Raw genomic sequence first — 16,831 nt, forward strand, 5'->3', positions numbered from 1 at the left:
GTATTAAAATGCCAACGTTTCTCTGAGATGATTTCTGAGAGGGAATACTTGAAGGAAGTGGAGGAAATGTCATCAGAGTTTCTGGATAATGTGAATCCATTCAACAACTTTCATCTGGTTTTCTTCTTCATGAAGAACTAGGTAGGTACCAAAAGACTGAGATGGGCAAATGGTACCAATCTTTATAAAAGGAAAAATGACTTTGGCTGGCAATTACTATTCAGTAAATCAAATTTCAATCCCTAGTAAAACAATGGGGCAAATAAAAAACATCTGCAACCCTTAAAGTAAAATGGAATCAAAAACTAAGCAGCAGGAGTTTATAAAAGAACAACCCAGGCCAAACAAACGTAATCATTTTTTAAAATGGAATTTCAACATTAGCAGTGGCACTGAAGGAAACTGGCCAGACTTTCAGAGGAGCAGCCGTGTTAGTCTGTATCCGCAAAGAGAACAGGAGGACTTGTGGCACCTTAGAGACTCACACATTTATTCGAGCATAAGCTTCGTGGGCTAAAAGCCACTTCAAAACGGACTTTCTTCTCACTTTCTCTGGTGCAAATCTAATATTGAGATTAGTGGAGTCACTTCAGTATCAAAACTAGTGTAAATCTGAAGAATCAGACTCAGCATAGCCAGACTTTATTACAGCATTTGGTGAAGCAGCGTTCTCTGTAACTCGACCATAACATCTTGAAAGTGGTGCTGCAGTCTATTCAAATTAACTTGGCTCTGGGCATTGTCACATGGATCGAAGTTAATGACAGATCATACAGAAAGAAAACTGAAAAATGGCAATGTATTGGCTTGCCCCAAAGGGTGTTACTGGTCTAGGTAAGTCTTGTTTTATTCAACATCCTAACGCATAATCTGGAAGCAATTTCACTAGATTGGCAGATGATACTAAATTCAAAAATCAGAATTTTTCTTTCGCAGGAAATGTCAAATTGCTTCTGAAACCCACTAGTGAGTGCATTTCACATGTCCTCCTCTGTGCTGAGCTGCAGAGGATGTGAGTTATTTCAGACTTTTGGCTCTTAGCTCACACTTTCAGCTCTAGTTCCAGGCCCCCAGTGTGTTGTTCCAGAGGGTGGTGGTCACATTTCACTCCCAAATTGGCATAAAAACATCAAAATATCAAATGTCTGTCAAACGAAAAACTCTGAAAAGTTTCAAATTAGAACTATCAAAGTCCAGCATTTGAACTGCAATGAAATTTGGTTCAGATTAACACTTTGAAATGAAAAATGGCATTTGGCTTGAAACATTTCCCCGTGACACTCTTCCTTCTGATTCTCCTGATCAGAAAAGCAAAAACCATAGTCCAGATGGACACGCTTTCCCCGTGGAAAATCCTGATTGCAATGAAACCACATTTCTGAGAGGGAAACTCCGCCGGCGAGAAACCGAGCAGCTTTTTCTGAAAGCAGCACCCCTGACTCCGGCGGGAAGACACAAGCAGTAGGTACTACACAGCAGGAGACCCAGTCTGAGAAAACACCAATTCCTCCTTCTGGGGACTGTGAGAAGGTGTTCTCCCCATCCTGGCCCTGTCTGAGCTGAATTGGGCCAAGTGGGCCCAAGCAGCCAATTAGGCTGCAATAGGGAGAATTAAGCCTAGGAGGAAAGCCCTGATTAGGGGAAGCTCACCTGTGTGGGGACGGGTGGGGCTCATATAAAGACAGGAGACTGGCCTAGAGGAGGCTGCAGGGAGGTATCTGCCGTCACTCCCTGGGAGGAGGGAGGTGCGTTAGCGACAAGGAGCCCACGGTTACAGTCTGGGAGGAGGGAGTTGAGAGACTAGCAAACCCAGAGGAGTGGGGAGGGCCAGAAGGTGAGGGAGAGACTCAGGAAAAGGCACCTAGGTGCAGGAGGGACCCACACCTGGCTGCTGTTTAGAGGGTCCTGAGCTGGAACATGAAGTAGGTGGCAGGGCTGGGTCCCCTTGTTAGTCACTGAGGGATTGGCTCCTGGGGCAGTGAATAAGGGGAGTGCCTGAGACTGCTGGGGAGCAGGGACTTTGATAGCCATCCCTGGAAGGGGACCCACACAGTGAGCTGGCTGGAGGGCTGAGTCACACAGAGGATGCTGGGGTTCCTGGAGCAGAGAGGGGCCACAGAGGGAGACAGCCCGAGTGCAGCTGCAGGCAGGGGATTGGCTGATAACTGGAACGGCCAGGAGGAGGTGCCTGCCGTGAGTAGAGCACCCAGCCACAGGGAGGAAGTGAAACCCCACGTTTAAAGGGAGGGGGACAGAATGTGGCCAGCCAGTGGGGTTGTGACCTTTCAATGGCTATCTCTAGCGGAGTGACTGAAAGCCGAGCTGGTCTGGGTAGCATGCGATGTCTGGTAGCTCGCTGCAGGCCCCTGGTGGTGTGTACTGGCTGGCCCATGAAAGGACCCATTCATTCCCCGCAGGGGCTGACGTTCCACTGGCATTCCCAGAGGCAATATAGCACATGGGTTGTATGGGGAAACCTATTGAACGTACATGGCCAATGTCACCATTGTGTCTAAGTACTTCGCAATCGCTCATGTCTGTGAGGCAGGGCAGTGCTATTATCCCCGTTGCACAGAAGGGGAAACTGAGGCCCAGAGACTAAGGAGAAAAAATTCAAAAGTGACTAAAAATCTAATGAGACTTAGGCTCTTACATACCTAATGGCTTTTGAAAACAGGATGTAGGGTAAAGCTTTCCAGCGTGCCTAAGCAAGGCACGTAGGCACCCTGGGGAGAATCATGGAATTGAATGTGGGTCTCAAGTCCCCTGATCGCTGGGTCATCCGTCCTTCCTTAAGGAAGTTGGCTTTGGGGAGTGTTGGGTGTCAGGCTAGATGCTGACGTCCAAAGGCCCCCAGTTCTGGATCCGTCGTGGGTGGTGTATGACTAGGAACGCTTTGGGGCAGGGAGTGTTTCCTACGAAGTGTCTGTACAGTGCCTAGCAATGGGAGCTCTGGCCTTAGTTAGAGCTGTGAGGCACTGCCAGCATATGAACAAGGAAGTGACTCTACAACACATGAGATCCTAGAGCGGGAACTGAGCACAAAATGTTCGTGCTTTCAAATGACACCAGCTCTGCATTTCCTGTAGAAAGTGCCCACCGGGATTGAAATGATCTAGGCAGTTATGTAACTTAAAGCACACTAGTTTATCAGTTAAAATGCTCACATTAAAATTAAAACTATAGAGATGAGCCTGGCGTAGCACAGTATGAACACACAAACGCAGACCGTCCACAGTAAAAATAAAACGCACCCAGTTTGTGTAATGTGAGGAACTGAAATCTTGTTCAGAACAGAATGAATAAATCATCCTTGATGAATTCATCCAAACCCTTTCTATTCTAAACACTTGTTTTCTTTACTGCCCAATAACTAAGGTTTCAGAAGCACTTTCTGAAAATTGCAGTCTTTAAAATGCATATTATTTTTCTCTGAAGTTATTTTTTTACATTTACCATTTAGCCATAAATATCTTATGTAGAGGTGCTCTATGAGAAATTGTTTTCAATGTGTTCTCATCGATTATACAAATTGCACTGATGTGATATTGAAAGCTGATTATCTCTCATTAGAGAGGCAAATAGGAATGTCAAAATAGGAATTTCTCACCACTCTCCCAGATGGAGTGTAGCAATATGCGAGGGATAGTCTGCACCAAGAATATTGTTGGTGGCACATGACATGAGTAGATCTAGCAATTACATCTCCAGTTCCTGCCCATCCTTTTAACTCAATGTTTTTATTGACAGAACTTAGCAAATTTACATTCTCATGTTGTCTCTTCTCAGGGTTATAAACTTACAGGCAGAGATTTATGTTGGCTATGCAAACAAAGCCTAGAGATATGAACAGTCTCTTCTCCACCCCGGCTGAATGCAGTCTGGTCCGCTTACGTGGTATAGACTGTTCTAATGCTGTAGGATGCCATAAAGTGAGAACAATCAACAAAAAAACTTCAAAAACAGACTTCAATGAGAAACTGCAGAATTGGAATTAATTTGCAAATTGGACACCATCAAATTAGGCCTGAATAAAGACTGGGAGTGGCTGGGTCACTACACAAAGTAATTTTCCCTCTGTTGATACTCACACCTTCTTGTCAACTGTTGGGAATGGGTGACGTCCACCTTGATTGAATTGGCCTCATTAGCACTGACCCCCTGCTTGGTAAGACAACTCCTATCTTTTCATGTGCTGTAATAGATATACTGCTTACTGTATTTTTCACTCCATGCATCTGATGAAGTGGGTTTTAGCCCACGGAAACTTATGCCCAAATAAATTTGTTATTCTCTAAGATGCCACAAGGACTCATTGTTTTCACTTACCGTGAGTTCATTGTTAAGAGAATATTTAAATGGAGTCATGGTGGAAGAGGAAGGCCCATCTCCATTTCAGAATCTTGGCCCTTCTAGGGTATGATATAGAAATATCATTTCCAAGGACTTTTGGGTGTGTGTGTGTGTGGTCAAAGCTTAAAGCCAAATGCAGGCAGAGCAGCTGAGCTTTGCTGGGTTTTGTGTGAAACCTGTGCAAAACTACAAAACTCAGGATTGCTAGATAAAACCATCAACCACCTGAGCTTGTTTGAAAGTTTCAGCTAATATGTCCTGAATTTCAAGTCTGAAACTCAAACCACACGAGACTCTGGGTTCTGTTGTGAACACTGACCCATATATTTTAAATATTCACGTATATTCACTCCGAGAACATGAACTCCAGGTCACTGCGACAACTTTTGTGCATAAGGGCTTGCAGGACTGGAGCCCTGGTGCCTAACTGTTCATGTTGCTTATTCTGGCAGAGCGACTGGGAAGTTTGCAAGTTGCATTCCAGCTATCTGAAGAAATAAATGGATTGAACTCCTGTATTTTGACAAAATGAGACAATTTAGCTCTTCAAAGAGAAGTTTAAGAGATTAATTGATTATGATCTAAAAGTACCTACATGGGGCAAAGGTTGGTAATGTGCTCTCTCCTTTTGAAGACAAAGGCAAAATGAAATCCAGTGGTTGGAAGGTGGAATTAGACAAATACAGACTAGAATTAAGCAAAAAAAAAAATTAATAGTGAGAGTAATTAGCCATTGGGAAAACTTAGCTAGTGGATTCTCCATTGCTTGAAGTCAGAGTCAAGACCAGGCATGTTCCTGAAAAGAGAAGTCCTAGCTGGATCATTCGTTATGGGCTTGCTGCATACAGGAATCACATGGTGAAATTTTCATTTGAAAATTACCCTGTTCTGTTCATTTGCTCTGAAGCATCGGGTGCTAGCCACTGTCAGAAGACAGGGTATTGGGCTAGATGGACCATTGGTCTGTGTGGCCATTCTTATGTTCTTCAGTTACAGTCTAAATCCTATGGGCTGTCTTGTGAAGCAGGTCAGACTAAATTATCACGGTCCCATCTGGCCTTAAAACATTATGAAACGGTACTAATTATACTCTTAGAAATAAAAGTACCTGTTTCTTGCCTTTTTGGAACTCAGTCCAAAATGTTTGACATTTCGCACTCCAAGGTGTATTTTTAACATTTGCACTCAAGCAAAGGAGAGTCATTTTTAAAGCTAGTGATACTGCTTTTATATTTGTATTTTTTAAAGATTCAGAATGTTGGTGTCCAGATATCTTAGTGATGGGCACTTTATAAGTGTCCAAATGGTAAATGATGGAAGATTATTTTAGCTCTTGTCTTTTTCTTTTTTTTTTTAAACCACAGCATTAAGCGGGCTCCGACTAGTTCTGTGTCACCAGGTGTTTGTTCCCATTTATTGTGGTTTGTTTAACATGTAAAAGTCTCAAAATTCAGATCTGTGTATCGTTCCTGTTCTATACGTGTGTACTTCAAACTGAATGCCAGCCATCTGTCAAAAACAAAAGCTAAATTCTGAGTAATAAAAGCCACCCGATGATTGATATCTCACACTAAAGGGAGAGCTGAAAAAAGCAATTTTGTTTATGGGCAAACCTGTGTTTAGCACATTTTTCATGTCACATAAAGATGGAAATCTCACCTTGTAGCTGTAGATTAGGGTTATATTTCAGCTGCTGTAATTGCAGAAGGATGTGCACGTTCTTATATAAAAAGGGATAATTCCCTACCTAGCACTGACTACAGTGAACTCATCTGAACACGCTGCCTTGTATTGCCTCCCAAAGGCATGGTACCTCGCATATGAGTTCCTCGGCTGGAGCTGCTGAATCATATTTTTCTCTTAATTTGATTGATAGCTGCAACTTTCTGGTACTTTCAGTGTATTTCAAACCAGTTTGGGGTATTAGAGAATCGCACCATGAAACAATTTGATAAAGACCAGCTGCAAAGAAAATGAAAGTGGGGGGGGGGGCGGAGGAAGAGGAGAAAAATAGACACAGTGTACAGAGTACAGAAGAGATTGCACTGAAAGACTCAAAGCTTTGCATTTTCCTGGAACGCTCATTCACCACGTGTGAAATACTTAGAATTATTTTTGTGAAAACACCGGTTCTCTACAGCTTCAGCTACAGAGCCAGGAGCTGGAGCTAGGGATGCAACAGGCTGGCACCTTCTGCCACTGGGTGGGGTGGGCAGGAAGAGTATGACACACTGAGTCGCGGGTTACTGTGGACAAGGGCACACTGTAGACTCATATCCAGCTTCTCGTCCACTGTAACCCCCAGGTCCTTTTCTGCAGAACTGCCGCTTAGCCAGTCGGTCCCCAGCCTGTAGCGGTGCATCAGATTTCTTTTAGCCCAATCCTTGAATTTTCTAGGTCACTCTGGACCCTATCCCTACCCTCCAGCGTATCTACCTCTTCCCCCAGCTTAGTGTCAGCTGCGAACTTGCTGAGGGTGCAATTAATCCCATCATCCAAATCATTGATAAAGATGTTGAACAAAATCAGCCCCAGGACTGACCTCTGGGGCACTCCGCTTGATACGGGCTGCCAACTAGACATTGAGCCGTTGATTACTATCCATTGAGCCCGATGATCTAGCCAGCTTTCTATCCACCTTATAGTTCATTCATCCAGCCCATACTTCTTTAACTTGCTGGCAAGAATACTGTGGGAGACCGTGTCAAAAGCTTTGTAACGTCAAGATATATCACGCCCACCGCTTTCCCCATATCCACAGAGCCAGTTATCTCATCATAGAAGGCCATCAAGTTGATCAGGCATGATGTGCCTTGGTGAATCCATGTTGACTGTTCCTGATCACCTTCCTCTCCTCCAAGTGCTTCAAAATGGCTTCTTTAAGGAACTGCTCCATGATATTTCCAGGGACTGAGGTGAGGCTGACCGGTCTGTAGTTCCCTGGATTCTCCTTCTTCCCTTTTTTAAAGAGGGGCACTACATTTGCCTTTTCCCAATCGTCTGGGGCCTCCCCCGATCACCACGAGTTTGTCAGATTGGTTACACTGACCTGAGCTGCTGCTGTTTGCCCAGGGGGAGGCTTCTCTTTTCAATAGAGTGGATTGCAAATTGTTGGGATAGATAGGATAAAGGAAGTTGTCCCATGGAATTGTGGGATACTTCTGGATGACTCCCAGGACCCGAGTTAAGTGGGTCGGCTGCTACACTGCAAAGCAATAGGGCTTGGAACCTGGGTTCTGGCTTGACTTGACCTTGGACTCTCCAACCCCACAGGGTCTTAGGACTCAGAGTCTGAGCCCTGAGTTAGCGCACTTGCAGTGTAGATGCGAAGGGGGTTAATCTTGGGCCTGGGCCTACACTGCAGTGTAGACATACCCTTAAAGTGCAGTTTTTACAGGCCCTGGAGTGGAGCAGAGGCTTCTTTGGATGTTCATTAAGGCCAGTCTGAATCTGGCCCTAAGAGGCTGTTGGAAATCTGAGATGCTTGGATGGTTGAGGGGTTGATAATTTGATACTGGATGCTGACATCTGTCAGAAATTTCTAAAAGCTGTCCAGTCTTACTATTCATGGCATGCTGTCAGCATGCTTTGCACACCCAAGGAAAGGGAGATGTTGTTGTCCTTGCCCCAAGGAACTTGCAGTCTAAGTACACCTCTACCCCGATATAACGCTGTCCGCGGGAGCCAAAAAATCTTACTGTGTTATAAGTGAATCTGCGTTATATCGAACTTGCTTTGATCCGCCGGAGTGCGCAGCCCCGCCCCCCCGGAGCACTGCTTTGCGGCGTTATATCCGAATTCGTGTTATATCGGGTCGTGTTATATAGGAGTAGAGGTGTAGATCCCGACAATACATTCCAGACACAGCACCAAATGATCCCACTAATCACATTTAATGGAGGGTCCCACAGATGTAAATAAAGCCAGAACTTGCCCCCTCACCTGATGGGGCATAGGAGGGTTGTGGTGGCGTTGTCTAGAGGGATGATTTAAGGAGAGATTTGAATGAAGAGTGAACATCTGCTTACACTGTCAGTGGCTCATGCTATGTGAAATGAACGGGTGTCGCCAGACCAGCTCTGCAGGCCTCGGTGTCATTTAAAGAGCACCCTTGCTGACAAGTTCAGTGGGCAACACATGGGATAGGCATTGAACCTCATTAGCTTCTTCCAATCCCACAAGCAAAGGAAGATGGAAGGGAACCGCTGGCGAGGGAGGTGGTGTAGAGGGGCGGGTTTGGCTTTCTGTGGAACACTGGTCCACCATCCATGAAAGCTATACAATTTGGACGGCCTCTCCCGCAGTCTCCTCGGTGGCATGCTGGCTGGAGTAGTCAGGAGGGTTTTAAACAAATAAGCCCTCAGTGCAAAAGGAACCAAAGGAACGAAGAGAAGAAATTATTATTGAATTGCCTTGGCACCAACACTAGGAGCCCGAGTAATTCTTCACTAGCATTAATTTAAATCAACATCCTGAGAGGTTCCTGTTACCAAGCAATTTCCATCCCAAAAGATCATCAGTTTCTTCACACTCACTTATGTAGTATAGCAGGCTGCAACTTGTAGTCAGAATGGATGTATTGATACCCACTGAATTCTGATGAAGCAAACCTCCTTTTTACTGAGTTATAAAAGAAAAGTATATTGATCACAAAGGCCTTCGTTTCGCTCTCTTTTTAAAAAAAGAAAGTAGCCTAAAATCTCTTAGTCACACCACCGGTTCAGACCCATCATTACATTTGAAGGAGCTAAGAGGGCTTTCTGGCCCAGAGTCTCTAAGCTAGGGTGTAGGCAATAGCACTAGTGATTGTGTGGTACATTATAGTGACAACATCCATCGGAGAACAAGAAAACCGATAATACATTCGCACTCATGGCTGGTCTCGAACCGGAACATTCTGTTTACAGGATGGGGAAAGTCTCTCAGACAGGTATCCAATGAAATTCACTCTGAAAGCCAGGAAGTTCCCAGTAGGAATTTTAAGGCCTCCAGGAACATAGATTCTGACTAGGAATGCGTCATAGAATCATAGAATATCAGGGTTGGAAGAGACCTCGGGAGGTCATCTAGTCCAGAGGTTCTCAAACTGGGGGTTGGGACCCCTCAGGGGGTCGAGAGGTTATTACAGGGGGGTTGCGAGCTGTCAACTTCCACCCCAAACCCTGCTTTGCCTCCAGCATTTATAATGGTGTTAAATATATAAAAAAGTGTTTTTAATTTATAAGGGGGGGTCGCACTCAGAGGCTTGCTGTGTGAAAGGGGTCACCAGTAAAAAGTTTGAGAACCACTGATCTAGTCCAACCTCCCAAAGCAGGATCAACCATTCCTCTGACTAGGAATGTGTCCTTCTCCTTGCCCCCGCCCGATTCTTCATATCAGCTCTAAGTAGCCAAAGCCTTTGTTTTTACAAACAAAGCTGTGTTTTAGTTTACCAAATCCTATAGTTAGAGGTGAAATGCATATCTATCCCGAAGGAAGAACCACAGATAATGAAGGTCAGAAAGATTTTAAGGATTTCCAGATGAAGCTTATAGAACACAACCAAGAATCCAAGTAATACAGAAGAGGACATAACATTTACAGCTTGGAAGATCTGAAAGCTTTATGAGAAATGGGGAAAACTGATTTATAGACACTAAAAGAAGAAAGGCAAGTTAAAGATGGGTCCTTATTTATTAATTATACCTATTCTGAGGGACTCTAGAAATACATTAATCTGCTGAAAGGGTCTTGCTTTGCCATGCAGAACTTTGCTGTGGAGAAGATTTGGTTCCTATAAAATTATGAAGGACTTAACATAAAAATTTGAGGCTATAAAAGTCAGATTCAAAGATAACCCAGTAACCTCTGTCTCCTAAAACTTTGTCTGAAAGTAAACATGTAGAATAAATCAGACATTGTATTTCACCATATTGATCTCCAAGTAACTCTTAAAGCTAAAGGGCCCAGTTATACATTTGGGTGCAAAGCAAACTGCATTCATGCTGCCTGCCTACATTCCTGGGAATCATGCTTCTTGGGACGCAATGATTTGACTTTATGACAGTTAGTCAGTAGCTCCGTATCCCATTTCATCTGGGGAGAGGTCAAAGTATTGCCCTGGAGATGGGTGGAGGAGGCAGACTTTGGCTCCAAATCTGAACTGGGTATACACTAGGATTGGGGCATGAAGCCAGATCAGGGTCAGGGTTTGGCTTTGACATCACCAAAATATTACAAGCTGTTGCTGCAAATCAGTGCTGGAAAACCAGCCCCTTCCCATGTGCCGGTCCCACCAAATGTGTGTGTGGGCGGGGAGGTAAATATTTTCCCTCTTTCGGGCTACAACTTTAATAGGTTCAGAATCAAGGTTCTGGCTTTAACCCATCTCCAAGTCTCTGTATCATTCCTGAATGAATGGATTCTGCTCATGGATGGTACCTGAAATGGAGAAATTCCCAACTAAATGCAAAGTGACTTCATCAGTTTCATTTGGGTTGTATGTAAAACTGAATCTGTGTTAAACATCACTAACCCCCCCCCCACCACCATTTTCATCTTGTAAAAGAGCAGGGCCAAATCCAAATGAGAAGATCACTTCTAACAACTTTAGGGGCTCTGGCTTCATTTGTCAGCAACTTAATGATGATAAGCTATAACTTACATATTGCAGTTGTAATGTCTCATAAAAATGATATTGAACAAAAAGAAAACGCTTACCCCACCAAGGCAATAAACTGTACATAATTGTACTTCCGCTTGGCCTTCCAGCACTTCACAGGCGCAGTTGCCTCACAGGATCTTGTTGTGCTCACTCATGTAAAGGAAGTTCCACCTTCTGTTATACTGTCGATAGGGCTGGAGAGGTGCACTCAGGGCAAGATGTGGACCCAAGAGTTCCAACTGAAGCTTTAAGGGAACATTGGTGGGGGGAATTCACAGAAAATTTTGACTTTTTGGAAAAAACTAAAAGAATTGATGCCAGAGTGCCTCATGTGAGTTGCAGTTCAGGTACCCATGCTCTCATTCTCCTCTAGGGGTCAGGCTCCCTGGCCAGACTACATCTTGCATGATGCAATGCAGGCTTCTCTCCTTGCTGAGATGCTATGGTGCCTCATGGGAGATGTAGTCCAGTTGGGATACCTGGCCCATAGAGGAGAATTGGGGCATGAGGCCCCCAACCTACATTTCCCAGGAGGTATCACAGAGGCTTTTCCAACTCAAGATTTTCTACGGGAAGCAGATGTTTTTGTTAAATTGTTTAGTTGAAAACCCCATTTTCCCATCAAAACAGTGTAAATGGAAAATTTTTTACTAGCCCCAACTCTAGTGCCTTGGGTGCACACTCCAGTTGCCTTCATGTTTCAGTGATGGGAGAACTGTACTTCAGTGCATATTTTCGTGACCTGAAGTGCAATATGAAGGTTGCTAGCTCCCTTGTCGACCTCAGCAATTTCCAGTTCAGTGCAGATCACGAGGGGCAGAAAACATGAAAAATGCTGAAATGTGTGAACATGGACTATTCCATTATCCAGAAATTGCTGTCAAATGAGCCAGTTGAAGACTAGGCGCGCAACACTGGAAAATATTGTACTTCTTACTTAGACAGGTTCATTTTTTAAAATCCAGCCAGTATACAGGATGCACTATGAATTTAGCGCTACGCAGGGTCAAATGAGCATTTTGGGGCTGGACCGCTGTTTGTCTGGTATCAGTTTATTGGCAAAAAATAAACCTCAATGATGTTAATTTGTATAATGCTACCATGAGAAAACCTATGTACTTTGGTTTGATACTAATGCATGTGCCCTTACTGTTCGGAGCACGTAGCGTTGAGCTTTATCCCTTCGAACACGCTCTCGGCTAATCTTACTAAATTCAGTCAAGCGGAGGGACTCGTCCTTAGTTGAGGCCAGTCACTCGGAGCCTTTTTAAAACAGCAAATGGAAAGACTGACCGTTAGTGCCGACGTGATGAGATGATCCGTTATAGTCTCAGGTAAAACTTTTTCTTTAAGTGGTTTGAGCATTGGCCTGCTAAACCCAGGGTTGTGAGTTCAATCCTTGAGGGGGCCACTTGGGGATCTGGGGCAAAATCAGTACTTGGTCCTGCTAGTGAAGGCAGGGGGCTGGACTCGATGACCTTTCAAGGTCCCTTCCAGTTCTAGGAGATGGGATATCTCCATTAATTTCTATTTCTATTTCTAAGTGAAGCTGGATTGATCTGTTTTTTGCTTTTTGCTCTGAATGTTGCTTTGGAAATAAATTCAGGGGATACAGGCAAAAGGCCAAGATTCTTTGTTTCTGTCCATCACGCCCTTTGCTATAGTTAATAACTAGGCTGATGTGCAACAAGGTACTAAGCTGTTTATAACTGTGCTGACACTTTGGCCTAATATGTGACATCCCTAACCCTAGGAGTAAGTCAAGGGCCTCCGTAAGTATTCCTCCTCTTTTTGGAAGGCCTCCCTGAACAAGCCTTGAGGACTGAAGAACTTAGGTTACCAGTGGTCACTGGAAGGTAAAAAGTGCCCACCTCGAAGGGGTTTTCTGAGCCTTATCGCACAGCTTTCCGGCATTCTGCGGAGCCTCCAGGGAAGGGGCACTGAAGCTGCAAAGCATTAGATGGGGTATGTACCATGCATACAGGCAGCTCAACTGAGAAAAGGCCCCACAAAGATTCTTGAACTGGATCCTCCCCAACCTATACAGCTGGGCTTCACACAGTTGCAACCAACAGGGGCTGGGGAAGAGGTATCTCCTCCCCTAGGCAGAGCAGCAGTACCTGTGCGCTGCAGCCTCAGGGCTTCATTAGCCTCCTGTGCAAAGACCCTATAAGGTTCCTCTACACAGAGATAAAAAAACCTGCAGCTGGCCTGGGTCAGCTGTCTCAGGCTCACGGGGCTGAAAAGCTGCTGTGTAGATGCTTGGGCTCAGGCTGGAAACTGAGCTCTGGGGCCCCCCAGGAGGGAGGGTCCCAGAGCTCAGACACCAGCCCGAGCCTGAACGTCTACACAGCAGTTTTTGAGCCCAATAGCCCGAGCCCCGCAAACCCCCGGCAGCTAACCTGGGCCAGCCACGGCCATGCCACAGGGCTTTTATCCCTGTGTAGATAGAACATTTGAGCCAAGCCTGGTGCATTAAATTCTGCGCCACCCATGTTGTGGAATGACACCAGTTCCAAGGATGTGGGATTTACCCAATAAAGAGTGAAGGGTAGGGATAGGATCCAGAATGTCCTAGACAAATTGGAGGATTGGGCTAAAATAAATCTGATGAGGTTCTACAAGGACAAGTGCAGAGTCCTGCACTTAGGACGGAAGAATCCCATGCACTGCTACAGACTAGGGACCGAATGGCTAGGCAGCAGTTCTGCAGAAAAGGACCTGGGGGTTACAGTGGACGAGAAGCTGGATATGAGTCACCAGTGTGCCCTTGTTGCCAAGAAGGCTAACAGCATATTGGGTTGCATTAGTACGAGCATTGCCAGCAGATCAAGGGAAATGATTATTCCCCTCTATTCGGCACTAGTGAGGCCACACCTGGAGTATTGCATCCAGTTTTGGGCCCCCCACTACAGAAGGGATGTGGACAAATTGGAGAAAGTCCAGCGGAGGGCAACGAAAATGATTAGGGGGCTGGGGCACATGACTTATGAGGAGAGGCTGAGGGAACTGGGCTTGTTTAGTCTGGAGAAGAGAAGGGGGGGGAGGGGATTTGATAGCAGCCTTCAACTACCTAAAAGGGGGTTCCAAAGAGGATGGAGCTCTGCTGTTCTCAGTGTAGTAGATGACAGAACAAGGAGTAATGGTCTCAAGTTGCAATGCGGGAGGTTTAGATTGGATATTAGGAAAAACTATTTCACTAGGAGGGTGGTGAAGCACTGGAATGCGTTCCCTAGGGAGGTGTTGGAATCTCCATCCTTAGAGGTTTTTAAGGTCAGGCTTGACAAAGCCCTGGCTGGGATGATTTGGTTGGGGATTGGTCCTGCTTTGAGCAGGGGGTTGGACTAGATGATCTCCTGAGGTCTCTTCCAACCCTAATCTTCTATGAAGGTTTACCCAGGCTTCCCCTTTATGACCTTGGGACATGGCCTGAATCACTTTTCTGGATGGGGGCCCTGTGCTATTGGTCTCCAGCTACAGGGAAAGCAAAGGCAGGGAGTCTAGTCTGTCGTGTTTTCAGCAGCATTTGGTTCCTATGTAGGACACGTCAGGTTCCTCAGAGACTTGAGGCAGCGGATAGCGCTCGGAGCCCTGCCGTTAATCTTGCTGTGTCGGTATTTCTCCATTGTCCGGAAGAGTTCTGTTTCGTTGTATGATAAATGTGCTGGGAGCATCAATAAACTCTATTGTTATTTTCAACACATCGGCTTTAGGAAGGTGTTATTGCAAGTGAACTCCAGGCTTGTCACTTTCCTCAGTCGTCTTTGCAAATTAAATGTTCATCTCTAGATGCCGTTGGTGCTGATCAGAGGGGGAGAGAGCAGAAAGAGGTAGCTAACTTCCCTGCTAGGCCATACTTCTAAGAAGAAACTGACTAAAATACCTGAACGTTGCACAGGTTTTGTTTAACTGTATCTGTGCTAGCCCAAGTTTAAAGTTTCCACTCCTAGCAAATTTTCTACTTAAGATTCCCCCCCACCCACAGATCCCAATTAGTTCTTAACACTCATAGTGTTTTCAAATTTGTACAGCATGACTATTGCCAAAGGTTACCTTCTCTCCAATGGATGCCTGATACCTGCATCATTTGTCTGGACTGCTTTGTGAGAGCTCACTACTTAACTGTCCTTCAAGACGCCTTCCAACCTGGAAGAATAAATTCTGCTCTCATGGGGATTTCAGTGCTTTTGAAGACAAAACCTGGCTTAGTTCAGGCTATAATTCTTGCAGAATCCTCTTAAAGCTTTGAAAATTGTCTCCCACACAGGCTTAAAGCAATGCAAGTTGCACTGTTAGATACAATCCTTCAAGGCTTCTGCTTCCATGTGACACGCATGAGTGTCATTCGGCCAACTTGATCACAGGCTACACGCCAGGGGGAGAATCAAAGCTATCAGCACAGGGGACTGTAACTTACAAATGGAATATTCAGGCTTTTAAGGACATATTAAATCTGAAAGGAAGAAACTGACTCTGAAGATTAAATACTGAAAATGTTGAGTTACAACATGTGGAGAGTGAGACATACATACCTGGTCCCAGTAGAAGATTTTGAAAATCCTGACTGATAATGTCTTGCTGAATTGAAAAAGAAAGCATTTGAAAGACCGTAACGCAAACATAGAGAAATGTGTTTCAAAAGTTCTGAATCTCATTTCCGACGATGCATGTGCATAAACAGATGCCCAATTTGCACGTGCATTTACTGTGATTACATGTACAAATCGCTCATTATGTATCCATATCCAGCCAGTCATTTGCATCCACACTCTCATAATTTTTCACATAAACTAAACACGCATTCCACTCTAAATAATCAGGTTTGTTTCCAGAGTGACTTAGATACAAGTGTGTACACTGAGCGTGAAAGGCAGAAAGCTATCTCAGGACTTGTCATGGCTTAGGGGACTGTAGTAGTGTTGGCCGAGGTTCGGCCCTCAGCGGGGCTGTGGGGTATCCCACCGCCTCGTTCTAGTCCGCCGTCCGTCTGGGTCCGGCAGCAGTCTGGGACAACAGACACACAGTTAGGGCTCAGGCCCGTAAGCAGGGGCTGAGCCAAGAGGTCGGAACCCAGGGCCTTAAGCAAGGGCTGAGGCAAAGTCTATAGTAGGCCAGGCCCTAGGTCAGGGCGGGGCAGCAATTAAATAGGCAATCAGAAACCCAGGCCCTTGGGCAGGGGCTGAGTCAGTTTGTAGCAGCCCAGGCCCTAGGTCAGGGCGGGGCAGCAAGCCAGTAGTCAGTCAAGTCCCCGCCTCTCTAGGCCAGGGGAAAAAGGGGGAGTCTGCCACCCAAGGAGTGGGTGGCAGGGGGGACGCAGGCCCTCCCACTCCACTGCGTCCCAGCCCGGGGCCCTAGCAGGGACGGAAAAGCCTCATCCAGGGAGATTCAGAAGCAATCCCATTTTTCTCAGCACTAGGGATGAATTCACACCCCCATCCCCGACTGGAGGAACAATGGTAGTTGAAGCGGACAAGTCGGAATTGGGACACCCTGGTTCTGTTCTCATTGGGTTTCTCCTCTGACCGGAGAAAGACTGGGTTCTGGAGACAGGTGCAGGCACATGCAGCCCTCAGAGTCTGGTTGTGCCCAAACCTCCAGCCTTCCTATTTGAATAAGCTGCCGGCTTTGCTGCTGAAGTCTCTTTCCTTTTGCTTCTGCTGGGAGCCTTTCTTCTCTCCTGCCTGTCTCCCCAGTCTAACCTGTGGTATCCTGCCACCTTGGACAGTGCTTTCTCTGCCCTATCCCTCCTCCTGGCAATCTGCTCCAATGACTTCTCCCACAGCAGCCAGCAGCAGTTTCAGGTGGTTTTCCCCACCTCCAGGGGTCCCAGAAGCA

This window comes from Terrapene carolina, unplaced genomic scaffold (assembly GCF_002925995.2).
Source record: "Terrapene carolina triunguis isolate 2854851 unplaced genomic scaffold, T_m_triunguis-2.0 Scaffold189, whole genome shotgun sequence".
Lineage (NCBI taxonomy): Eukaryota > Metazoa > Chordata > Testudines > Emydidae > Terrapene > Terrapene triunguis.